The sequence below is a fragment of the Rhinopithecus roxellana genome, chromosome 9 (assembly GCF_007565055.1).
Source record: "Rhinopithecus roxellana isolate Shanxi Qingling chromosome 9, ASM756505v1, whole genome shotgun sequence".
Classification (NCBI taxonomy): Eukaryota; Metazoa; Chordata; class Mammalia; order Primates; family Cercopithecidae; genus Rhinopithecus; species Rhinopithecus roxellana.
Genome location: NC_044557.1, coordinates 107,348,724 through 107,362,403, shown reverse-complemented (window position 1 = coordinate 107,362,403; position 13,680 = coordinate 107,348,724).

The window sequence follows — 13,680 nt, the reverse complement described above, 5'->3', positions numbered from 1 at the left end:
AGTGCCATGCCTGCAGAACCGTGAGCCAGTTAAACATCTTTTCTTTATAAATTACTCAGTCTCAGGTATTTATCTGTAGCAACGCAAGAAAAGCCTAACACAGAAACAAGCTCTCTCCTGTTTCTTCTTACAAGGGCACTGATTCCATTATGAGAGTTTCACCCTCATGACCTAATCACTTTCCAAAGGCCCCGCCTCCTAACGCCATCATACTGGGGGTTCAGAGTTCAGCATATGAATTTGGGGAAACACAATCAAGTAGTCCATAACTCCCAATTTTCCTTCAGGATCCATTTTTCCTGGTAATTTTTCAGGAAGCATGTCAATGACAGTTCAGTTAAGTACTTTACATGCCAGTTCTAGTGCTAGGAACACTAAATACATTTAAGCTTCAAATTAGACATTATTATCCTCATTTTACAGAAGAAGAAAGGAAGACCAGAGGGATTGCAGTATTTCCCTCAGTCACTCAGTTTTGGGGCAACAAAGCTCGTCCTAAGGTCCCCTCCAGAGTCTTCTCTTTGTACAACATGGAGACATCCCAGGCAGGTGGTACACAGAAGGCACACAGGCCGGGAGGAAGCCCCAGGCCAGCGTCTTGGGCACCTGCTGCCACTCACCAGCCACAGGGTCTCACGGACCACCTCGGAGTTTGAGTTTCTAATATGTAAAATCAGTGTTGGGCCTTCGCTCTCCACATGTTATAAGTTTCTCAAGGAGGTTAAGACCTGCTGAAAGAGCCAAAGTGATTAAGACCTACAAAATGTGTCTCTGAAGACTTAAGACCTTAAACAAGTCAGATGGAGATGGGGTCTCCATTGGTGTCAAGTGGGGCAACCAGGGCTGGTGACATAGGATGCAGTGCAGGCAGCCTCACTCTGGGGACTTTGGCTTCACGGCAGTGGCTCAGAAAAGACTGTGAGCTCCAGGAGGTCACAGCTGCAGGAGCTGGCTGGGATCAGGGAGGGTATCTGATGTGAGCACACAACAGGAGGAATGTGCTCCCTGGAGCCCACATGCACTCATTTCTCTTCTCTACAAGTCTTTGGCTGCTGGAAGAACCCAGGTACAGAGAGTCAACCAACCCTCAACCTGTTGGGCTGAAGCAATCCTCCCGCCTCAGCCTTGTGAGTAGCTGGGAATACAGGCATGTGTCGCCACACACAGCTATTTTTTAAAAATGTTTTATAGAGATGAGGGGTCTCACTATGTTGCCCAGGCTTGTCTCGAACCCCTGGGCTCAAGCGCTCTTTCTACCTTAGCCTCCCAAAGTGCTGATTACAGGCATGAGCCACCATGCTGGCCAACTCAGCTTTTCAAGTAGTTCCTCTTATCTTTTGTTATCTAACTGTTCACACCACTTTCCTTTAGGGTTTTGTTAAAGGCCAACCATCTAACCCCAAGTCAGTGGTTCTCTCCGAATATTTAATCCCTAAAAACAACAACATCACATTCAACTCACAAAAGGCCCAAATGCATTGTGGTAACCAGGGTTGAAATTCACCTCAGCAGCACTTCCAAAACTCACATGGATCTAAGTGGGGAAACACCTGTATTGCATGTCTCTGTGACGATAAATGGGGCTAAGTCGCCAGAGTCCAGTAGCCTCACACTTCTGCCAGGAGCCATGGAGCAACATGGCTGCTCTCCTCTCACCCTTCCCTTTAGGGGCCCCAACAGGTTTCTCAGGCCTCAGGGGATAGATGTGAACTTTCCAGCCCCTGGGCTGAGGTGTCTCAAGGGACTTCCTGAATTAGATACGCAGACACCAAGAAGCCTCCCCTTCTCCATTTGGGTGTGTTGTGGCAAAAAGAAAACAATTCCCTGCTTTCCACCTCCAAGCTTGTCTTTAGCTCGCTCTCTCTCCCAGCACCCAGCTCATCAGCATACAGAGTAGTTTTGATAGAACCCCTACAATGCTTTCTCTCCAAAGAGGGATTTTAATACCCTTCTGAGTGACATTTTATATGATAACAGTATATAAGTTTGACAGGAAGCTGTTTTCCAAGAGTTAAAGTCCTCACAGTCCCACAGATCAGACTGACAATGGCTTTCCCGATCATTATTAAATTCCCTGTGATTAGAAAATGGGCTGGTGCTATTGATTTAAGCTCTTTCAGTTAAGCTAAGCTTTAGAGGCCTTTCAAAAGGCACAAAAAGGGCATTTGAGACTGTATTTTACCTTCCCAATTAAAGTACTTTTCAGAGTACAAAGAGCAGAGAGCCAGATATTAGGCATGGGTTCCAGAAAGAAAGGTGGAAGCATTTGTCCAGAACATGGAACCAGAAGACAAGCCCCATCACAGCTAAGACAAGCCCCATCACAGCCAGTGCCGCAAAGTGCAGACAGAGGATGAAGCTCAAATTCCCTAAGACAAAAGGCTTCCTACTCCCAACAGTGACGGGGTCAATGACACTTTGATTTCAACCTCAAAGCATCTATAGGTGGAAAGAATTTCCAGTCCTAGAATTTCCAGTTTCAAGGATTTCAATTTCAATTTCAAGGATGTTGTCCTGTGGTCTTCTCAATCATTGTCAAGCTGTCTATACAAATTTTGCATCAAGAAATTATCGCCAAATCTCCAAAGGCTAAAGATTCCAGGTTACTTTTTCAGACTAATAAGTGAGGAGAGAATGAAGGCGACGGTGTTTCTCTTACAATCTAAAGCTCTAGAGAAAACAAGGATCCCTAGAGGAAAATCTTGAGCAATTTCAGGGTATTAAGGGCTTTGTGTCTTTCTGAGGGAAAGACACTTGAGGTTTGTAGGTGTGCCTGCAGTGCCTATTTGTTGCCCAGACAATAAGCAGTTTGAGCGACTGTGCTCAGGCCCCTGAGCATTTCTTCTCTTCACTGTCTGTCTTCTAATCCGCCCCAACCCCAGGAGAGCTTTTCTGAAACCAGTTGCTTCCTCTCCAGCTGGGAGGCCTTGTTGCCCATTGTCTGGTTCTACCCACAAGGGGCTCAGCATCCAAGCTAGGAGCCTTGTCATATGCATCCTGTCACTGTTTTTTTCTTTTTTCAAACCATGATCAAAAGTAAGAAACATATTTTTAAACCACAACCCAGCCCATGACATGCATTTAAAACAGAAACAAAAGTTTCGGCAAGCAATGCTTACGCGTACTAGGGGCATTTTGATGTCACAGCCCGCAAAATTGATGTTGTGGCTCCAACAGGTGTCAGTCTGCAAAATGAAAACTGCTCTGTGTTATCAAGGATCACAAACACTCCTTTAAAATGTATTTATTTAGCAATCACTTAGGCAGCATAGGGCATGTGCCTGTGTTAAGTGTTGTTTGGGGATAGGGAAGAATGTGAAAGTCTCTCCCTTCAAGCAGCACATGGAGAGGCATAACTGATATGTAGGAAGATGTAAACAGCAATGCCTAAGAGATTGGGGTTCAGAGGGAGCAGGGTTCTGTGCAGTAGAGATACCAGAAGGGAGAGGTGGGGAGGGGCCTGCACACTGAGGAGGCTGGGAAAGCTGCAAGGCAACTGTTATCATCCTTGGGGGAGCTATAACTCCTGCATCTTCCTATCCCTTGCAGGTACCTGTGCATCACAGGCTTTCAATAATTGTGCATTGAATGGCTCTCTGGTTAGATCACATTAAGGCTGTGAAGGAATCCAATCACCAATGCTTGTTGAGCAAACTAAAGGATGTCTGGGTCTGTGCTGGGAGTTTAACCTGGTTATCATATTTACGCCTCATGACAAGCTAGTATAGTGGTTGCTATTGTCCCCTATTTAATGGTGAGGAAATTGATCCTGAGACATGTCCAATGGCTTAACCAAGGTTGCGCAACTTAGGTAAAGCGAAGATCTAAGACTTAAACCTAGACTTTTAAATCTAAAGGACTTGCTCCTTCCACTCCCTTGTGGACCATATAGATTTAGATAGCCTTACGGGAGACCAATGACGACAGAGTCTAGGAAGGGAAACGGTGCAAGCATCGTGCATGGCATCTTTTGGGAACAAGTGAGGAAACCAGTAAGATAGAAGTAGAAGTTCCATTTTAGGAGAAAGGCAGGCAAGGGCCAGGTTCGAGGATCATGAGAAGGGATATAGAGCTAGAAAATAACTTTGTGTTGCTGAAAAATACCAATATCAATAACAACAACAATGATTTTTTTATTTACAATATGCTATGCACCATTTCAAGGTTCATATCTACTTAGTAATTTTATTCTACAGTTAAAGAAATTTGGGCACAAAAATTACTGAAGAGCTTGTCCAAGATCAAACAGAATAATATTTGATAATGCTAGGCCAGTGTGAAATTGGTGTTGCCATTACCAATGTACTATTTTTGCTCCTCTACTTTTTTTTTTTTTTTTTTTTTTTTTGGAAACAGGGTCTCACTCTGTCGCCCAGGCTGGAGTGCAGCGGCATCACCACAGCTCACTGCATCCTCGATCTCCCAGGCTCAAGCAATCCTCTTCCCTCAGCCTCCCAAGTCGCTAGGACTACAGGTGCAAGACACCATGCCTGGCTAATGTTTTTTTCTAATTTTAGTGGAGATGAGGTCTATGTTGCCCAGGCTGTTCTCCACTTTTTCTAAATCCAATTCTTGTTGCTCAGTGGGAACCATGAGCACAGGGTATCTGCAGCAGGCACTCCAGTGCTCTCCTCGGATCCCCTCATCAGGGCTGATTTGTCAATTCCCAGCTGCTGAGAATACTGACTGCTGAGGATTCACAGCTGTGACAGACTATGTGCTGCCCTAAGCCACAAAGAATTTCCTTGCCCAAGGTTACACCCCTCCAAAAAGACAGCCTGTGGCCGGTGATGGACTGATATGGGAATCCAAAAAGTTTCAACTTTGCCTCAACTGGGAACAACTCCGAAAGGTCGGAAAGGTCATCTTAGCTCAAAGCTCCCCACAGAACTGGCTGAAACCTCAGTGGAAACTATTTTTTAAGTCAGTAATTTCTGCTGCTACTGCTTTCTTCTTTGCTCCTCCTTTTCTTCCTCCTCCTTATTCCCCAACCCTCCCTTGCTCATTTTTTTTGAACAGGTGTTTTTCCCAAGAGCACTCCCTAATAAACCCTGAGTGAAATTCTCCATTTCATAGTCTGTTTCCAGGGAACCCAATCTGAGCCCATTAATACCAAGATTGGACCTGGAAAGCAGGCTATCAAATGTGATTTTGGAGGTGAATTATTCCCTGGCCAGCTGGCAATGACGACTCCATCCTTGTGGTCAGTATAGTATGGATAGTCTCTGGTGTGCTTTAGCAGTGCAATTGCAAAATGTCTACCAAACTTAAAGGTATTAGAACACCAGTAAAAGGTGACATGCTGGTTGGAGTAATATCTCTGGCACCTTAGAGGCATGAGGGAAATAGTAACTAGAAAGACCATGGAATTGGTGGCTGTTGTTGAGTACTACTGATTCACTCGCTGAAGAGTGATAGTATCAAACTCACGATCATCAGTTGACAATTCAAGGCAAAATGTGAAAGCCAGGGGATTTCCTTTGCAGCATTAAAAAAAAAAAAAAAAAAAAAACTAAAACAGAGGGTCATCCACATAAAGAATCTGATTCAGTAATTAATCATGTAATAGCAACAGAACTTCAGGAAAGATTGAATTCTCAGCTGAGAGGTCTTCTATGCCAAGGTCAAGGCCATAACAGAAAAGGAGTAGGACTCTGACACTTGGGATGTAATTACCTGGGTAATGACATAGTTGAGAATTTTGAACTCCCATCTTCCCCCAAACCTGCTGGCCTGCAGAAGTACCTATTCCTTTTGATAGAGGATAGTGCCCCCACTTCCTTGCCTAAGTCTCATACAATAATGGCAAATGAGTTAGCTGCCTTACAAGACTGAACTGGCCCCCTGGGGATTCCTATGCCAATCTTTCTGTCAGTCAGACCAATAGGAAAAGTCAGATCAACAAGACCAACAAGGCCAGAGAAGAGAGGGACTATATGGAAGAGAGGGACTATACACCAAAGGGGTACGGGTTCTGGCTGATATGAGCCAAGAAGAGATGGGAGTGTGTGCATTAGGCTGGATTCTGAGGGCAATGGATCAAGTGGATGGAACACAGTCAGATAAAGGGGGTTATATTAATATGAAAATGTATTAAAATTTCCCCATGATATGGAATTGAACACCCTGGCAAGGATCCTGGAAGAAGATGCTACTAAACTGCCAGGTTGAATCTTGGAAATTTGGAACCAGCAATGGCCCAAACTAAATGGATGTACCAGCACTTCCCTGGCAAATGGTGGAAGAAGGGCTCAAAGAGTTCAGAAAAATAGGTGGGATAGAGTGGATACAGGCAGAAAACTCACTTTTTGACTATGTTCTATGAAGACTAAGAGGACATCTTATTTCCCAAAGTGATAAAGAAGGTGTTGGTGAGAGGAACACCAGCATTATTAATATGCTCAGTGGTGTCTGTCTTCTTTCAGCTAGAGCTGGCAGTAGGTGATGCTGTTACAATATTGGACGCCCTGATAGCAATGGGAATGCTAGCATCCAAAAACCAGATAGATCATGGTGGACGAGAGTGGACTACTGCCAATTTAACCAAACAGCAACCCCTAATTGTGCCTATCTTGCTAGATCATGGTACCTTTTTTAGAGCAGATTAACACGCCAACACATGATATGCAGACATTAATTTAGCGAGTGCATTCTTTTCCATCCCTTCTCAAGGAGGATCAAAAGCAGTATGCATTCACTTGGGACAAGTAACAATATACATTTATGCCCCAGGGCTTGTTTAATTCACCTTCTCTCTGTCATAATATAAAACAAAGAGGCCTGCACCATCTGCACATTCCACAGATTATCACATTGCTTTACCATATTGGTGACATCATGCTAATTAGACCAGATAAGAAGCAGTAGATGTTTTGGAGGCCTTGGTAAGACACATGTACTCCAGAGGTGTAGATTAACTCTATGAAGATTCAGGGACCTGCCCTATCAGAGAAGTTTTTAGGGTCCAGTGATCTGGGCATAGTAAAGCATTCCCCCAAGTAAATGACAAACTATTGCATTTCATAACTCCCACCACTAAGAAAGGAACACAGTTCTTGGTAGGCCACTTTGGGTTCTGGAGGCAGGATACTCCACATTTGGAAAAACTGCTCTTACCCAGTTACCAGGTGACATGAAAGTCTGCCAGCTGTAAGTGGGCATAAAAAGGGCTATGCAGAAGCGAACTTGTCATTTGGTCATACAACATGGCAGACCTTGCAGTATGAGACGTTTCTGCATTGGGAAAAGACATCAAGTAGAGTTGATGGCAAAAGCCCCAGTAAGAAATCACAGTGTAAATCCTTAGCGTTTGGGAGCAAGGCCATGCCATATGCCACAGAACTGTATTCCATCTGAGAGGCAGAACCTTGTTTGCCACTGGGGCTTAGTAAACATGGGCCATCTGACCATGGCTTCAAGTGGCTATGCAGCCAGAGCTGCCCATCATAAGCTGGGTTCTGTCATACCCACTGAGACAGACAGTCAGGCTGACCCAGCATCAATCTGTGTAAGCTGCAAGTGTTGCATCTGGGACTGAGCAGGAGTAGGGCCAGAGATCACAACTGAGCTGCCTGAATAAGGTGGTCTCAACCCCTCCCCCATCACCTTCTATGTTGTATTCATACCTTCTTCCACAGCTCACACCTGTCGCTCCCTTATACCCAGCTAATGGAAGAGGAAAAGTATAAGTTTGACACATGGATGGATCACCTTGGCATGTCAGTGTGAGTACAAATAGACTCATTGCTTTATAGCTCTATTCAAAAGTGGCCCTGATAAAAGCAATGAGGAGAAATTATCCAGATTGGCAGGGTTCTTTGTGATGCATCAGGCCCTCCACTTTGTGAAAAGAGAAGTAGCCCAAAGTAAACATATTCGTAGACTTAGGGCATTTTTAAATGGACTTTCCAGCTGGACCAGGATCCTGAAAGAAGAAAGATTAGAAGATTAGGGAGAAGGTCTTAGAAAGACTCATTTAGATGGACCTATGGGAATGGATATAAAGATGGAAGATCTTAGTATGGCATGTAATGGCCACGAAATGGCCATTAGATTTGGTGTAAGAGACACTGTGTATCCACAATGTAAATGACACTAAACCAAGCAAGTGGGCAGAATGACGCGGACATTTGACATCAGCCAGTATTTGTTATGGGCCAACCTAGTGCTGATACAATGGACATGTGAGTGGAGTAGCCATGGTAGAAGTGTTGGAAACTATTCATGGGCCCAATAGAAGGTGTTTCCACTCACTGAGGCTGATCTCTCTACTGCTGCTGCTGAATATTCAACTTGCCAACAACAGAAACTAAGACCATGCCCATCTTTGACACCATCCCTTGAAGAGACGAACCAGGCACATGGTGGCAAGTTGACTACTCTAAACTCCTTTCACCCTAGAAGGAGCAATGATTCCATCTTATTAATATAAACATGTATATTCTGTATGGTCTTGACTTTTCTACTCCTAGGGCTTTGACCAACACAACTATTTGAGGACTTGGAGAGGATTTCATCAGCTGACACAAAATCCTAACCAACTTTTCCTTAGGCCAAGCAACCCACCTAATGGCAAAAAAAAAAAAAAAAGGACAGCAATGGCAGTGGGTCTTTGACCATGGGACCCACGGGTTCTGTCATCTACTGCACCTTTAGGAGTCACCAGCCTGATAGAGAAGTGGAATGGCCTCTTAAAGAAACAATGGAGATGTCAACTTGAAAATGACAACATCTTCTGAGTGCAGTACGGGTTCTAAATTAATGCCTATTATATGGCACTGTGTCTGTCCCCTGTGCATAGAATACATGAGTCAGGAAACTAAAGGGTGAATGTGGGAGTGGCCCCTCTTACCAACAACCCATAACCCACTTGGAGAATTTATGCTCCCAATCCTGTAATCTTAGGCTCTGTGGCTTTACAGATCCTGGTTCTCAGAGAGGGGAGCACTTTTATGCAGCTCCATAAAAGTCCATTAAACTCCAAGCTGCAGCTGCTAACCAGGCCCTTTGAGTTCCTCACACCAAAAGACCAACAGGAATGGAAAAGCAACAATCATATGACAGGAGATCGGGCTGCTATTAGATAATGACAATGGGGAAGAATATGTTCAGTGCTCAACTGACCCAATGAGGCATCTATTGGTGTTCACGTGCCCTAGTTTTTCTTTTTCTTTTTTTTTTTTTTTATTTTCATACTTTTACTCATTATTTTTAAATTTTTAATTTTACTTTAAGTTCTAGTACATATGTGCAGAATGTGCAGGTTTGTTACATAGGTATACATGAGCCATGGTGGTTTGCTGCACCTATCAACCCATCATCTAGGTTTAAGCCCCGTGCATTAGGTATTTGTCCTAATGCTCTCTCTCCCCTTTCCCCTGACCCCCGACAGGCCCCAGTGTGTGATGTTCCCCTCCTGTGTCCATGTGTTCTCATTGTTCACCTCCCACTTATGAGTGAGAACATGTGTTTGGTTTTCTGTTCCTGTGTTAATTTGCTGAGGATGATGGCTTCCAGCTTCATCCATGTCCCTGCAAAGGACATGAACTCATTTTGTTTTATGACTTCACATGCCCTGTTTTAATAGTACATTGGCAGATACAGCAGCCATGTCCTGAAAACAGCATGCTAACAAAGGCTAAGATGCCTCAGGGATGAGGATCCAGTCCACCCCACGAAGCAAACTGCCTAGACTAGTGAAATGGTCAGCTGAAGGTGAGGGGTATCTAGAATGGGTGATGGAGTTGGGGGATGGTAAGTGTCAGTTACGGTTTCAAAATCAACTGTACAGAAAGAGCTATAGTTTGTCCCACTAATTATTTGCCTGTAAATTCCCTAGAAAGTGAGAACAACTTTAATCCTAAGGGACTTGTCCCCAGGTGAGGAAAACTTAAGATGTCAGTGGGTCAGAGAGACATAAAAAACAGACTGTAGTGCATACTGTTGTTGTCTGCTCTGATTCCCTTTCCTCCTGTCATTCATCACCCTGATGGTGGGGATCTTGCTGCTGACAGCTCATAGCTGCATTCCTCACTGGGAATTGCCCTTGGTTTCAGGGAACTAGTTTGTCCAACGTTACTCAACCTCCCAGAAGGTAGCTCACAGCCAGTGACTACGAGCTCAAGCCATCATGCCCTTGCCTCAGTTTGGGACAACTCTGATAGTTCATGCCAGCTCCAAAACTCTTTACAGGATCAGCTGAGATCTCAATTACAACAGCATTATCAACTGGTTTCTCCCACTGCCCAATCCAGTTTTCCTCACTTTCCTACTGGTGCATTTCCTGAGAGCAGTCCACAAGAAGCCTTCTGAATGCAATTCTCTGTCTCAGGGCCTGTTTCCAGTTAATTCAATCCAAGTCAGCACATATCACTTCACTGGTTCAAAGTTTACATCAAATGCACTTTTCTGTAACTGTATGAAGATGTCCCCAAGCACCCCACACCCCTCCTCCAGAATGAGTGAGAGTTGACATAGGGCTGGTCCCACGCAAAGATTTCTAAGGGCTTACATCAAATAAATCTGTATATCACCAGAGTTATCTCAGCTTGATGGAATTACAAAGATTTTAGACTGGCATGCACTAAAAATGAAGCCAGTGTTGCTGCCCCAGAGTTGTGAGACTCACGTGCTCCCACCCAAGCATATGGAAGGCTGTAGACTTAAGATATGGGGGCAAGCAAAACAAGGCTTCTGCAGAGAGGAAATAAAGCATTACCTCCTACATCTCTGCCTTGTGATGCTGAAAGTAGAAGTTGGAGGCCCCTTGCCACAAATCCACCAGAAAGCACCTTGGAGATGTCTCACAGTGGAAACAAACTACTTGTTTCTGGGATTAAAGTCTAAGCAGGAAGATGTTCTACATTACCTCAATGGCCTTGAAATTTGCCAGATTCACATCTATTCAGTTAATGACTTCTTCCTCTCTGTTTCCATGATACTTAGTAGATTTCCAAATTTTAGCATGGTCCATGCTAGACTATAGTTTTTTGTTTGCTTGTTTCTGGGACCATTCTCCCAACATGCTAGAAGAACTTACAGAGCAAAAACCCAGTTACATTCATCTCTATGTCCCAAGAGTTCTGGCTGAATAAATATGCCTTCAAGGTCCAGGTCCTGGGAGTTGGGACAGATAACACATCACCTCAAGCCATCTCTAAACTGCAAGCATCAAGTCAACTGAAAAGGCTTTTCAAATATGTGTGCAGGAAAACTTTAGGTGTTCTTTGATAAGAACACCAAATATATTTCTAAATAAAGGAACACGGTGATTTGTTTTCTACAGATTCATTTGTTTTCTAATTTCTTCACAATAAAGGGCATATACCTTGTAATGTTTAAGTTTCTTAAAAAGAAAGAGAAAAACAGCAATCCCTAGCAAGTGCATCCATTGTTCCAACAACAAACTGGTTTTAGGCACGCTTTGTGAAGGTTCTTAGCTTCCTGTCATTGTTTTGTGGAAATAAATCTAGAGGTCTCAAGTTCCTCCCAGATGCAATTTACATACAACTTACCCAAAGAGAGAGCATAGGGCTCCTGGTGCCCGAAAGACAGGACCTAGCTCACAGCTGGGGCCAAACACATCTCACTGCCCTCAAAAGAAGCTGGTTCCTTCTCTTCTTTTGCTGTGACAGCTCCGGTGGTCAACAGGTCAGCAGTCCATGAATCAGAACATCAAACAAATCAAAATCCCATAAATCCAAACATATATTTACATCATAAGTGTGTTTTTCAAAAGCCTGGGAATACGTATACCATGTGGAAATTGGTTATCGGGGAATTTCACTTGGAATGTCTCTCAGTGAATTTCTTTTTACAACATGTATGTGTACTTTAATAATTCAATAATTTTTTAAATTTCATTTGGGAGAAATATATAGGGATGGTGGAACCAAAAGAAGAAGAAGTCCTGTAGCGTAGTACTGTGCTGCTCAGTGCTTTCCAAGAGTCAGCAGGGCTGAAGGGTGTAGTCAGCTCCGTCCCTTCTTGTCCCCACTTACGCTGCTGCGATGATGATGCCGGGCTGTGACTTAGGGAGGCCAAGGGCCACCACATCTTGAGACCTGAGTAGAATGGCTAGGGAGTCCTGGACTGTTGGAGCTACAGGGAGTTCACAAGAGCATCTAGTACAACCCCTGTGCCTTACAAGTAAGTAAACTGAGGCCCATGACACCCAGGATCATGGGGCTATCAGGTGGCAAGGCCAGAATGGAAACCGTGGCTACTGAGTCTCAACAGTGTTCCTTTCACCCTGTAACACTGTGTCTTCTATTTGTAGCTGCTGAGGCTTGTGACCCTACATGTGTCACTAAACCTCCCCAACTAGACCCTTCTTTTAAAAAGGGAAAAGGAAGTTAGGAAAGGGAAGAGACGAGAAGGGGAGAAACACAGAGCAAAGAGAAAAACGAACACACACAGACAAAGGGCTCTTCTTATCACTTTGACAAAGAAGGCGAGAAGACAGCCTCTCTCCAAGCTCCACCTGCTCCTCTCACTCTCAGGGAGGAGAAAAGCCTTTTGTGACATTGTTTTTCTTCCAAGGCTACCTTTGATCTTCATCCAAGTGACATCCAGTTAAGATGAACATCAAAGGCGGAAGGGAGCCAGAGCATGTCTTGTCCAAACCCAGCTCTCACTGGCGATGGCTGAGGTAAGAGTGTCCCAATTGTGTGAGAGACAAGGCCAGGACCCCAAGGGATTCTTACTGGGGTGAATGGCAGAGGGAGAGGATGTTTGCTGCTTGAATTGGGCTCATTTTGCCAGGAAATAACTCTTTCTGCCTTTTCTTTCCCACTACAAGCAATTCTCACCTCAGAAGGAGAAGGCAATGTCTCTTTCTCCCCCTTTCAGCAAGTGTAGTAGCAAACACTTAGTGCACTAGCACATACGCACATTTATTGATGCTGCCTGTCACCTTCGTGTTTGGGAAAGAGTCATACTCCTTTGTGTAATCGCTTGATGAAACATTCCTATCCATTCTGTCAACACAAATTATACCATTAAATAATGAGAGCTGCCCCCACCCTTTTCCTTGGGGCTAGAGAAAGCATCTCCTAGCCCCAAGGACGTGGGCTTCCAGGAGGAGCACCCCAGGACTCCTGCCTCCCTGCCTGCCACCTGCCCTACCCCAATCTCTAGACCTTGCCATGTGCCTTCCACCTTCCAAGCACTGTTGCTAGGAGACAGAAGATAAAGCTGGACTGCTCCATTGCCTGTCCATTTAGAAGTAGGGGGAACAGAGGTAGAAGGGCCAAAAACCAAAACACCCGAGGTTTCGGATGGGGGCTTCTCTATGGCAAGGCTCTTACCCACAGAGGAGGGGATCCTTCACCATCAGGGAGAGCATCTCTTAGTCCTTCTCTGATGCCTTTTCTCCAAGTGTTTGTCTAAAACAGAATGTACACATACGCACACATCCCTACACATACATCCACACAAATGCATGCACATGTGCCCCCCACACACAAACACCCACACAACCCTCCACACACATAAGTACACACATGCCCCTACACACACATATACAACCCTACACATACACACTCTTACCCACAAATACACACACATACTCTATACACACACATACACTATACACACACATACACTATACACACACATATACACACAACCCTACACACACATAAATACATACACACCCATACACACACATATACAACCCTA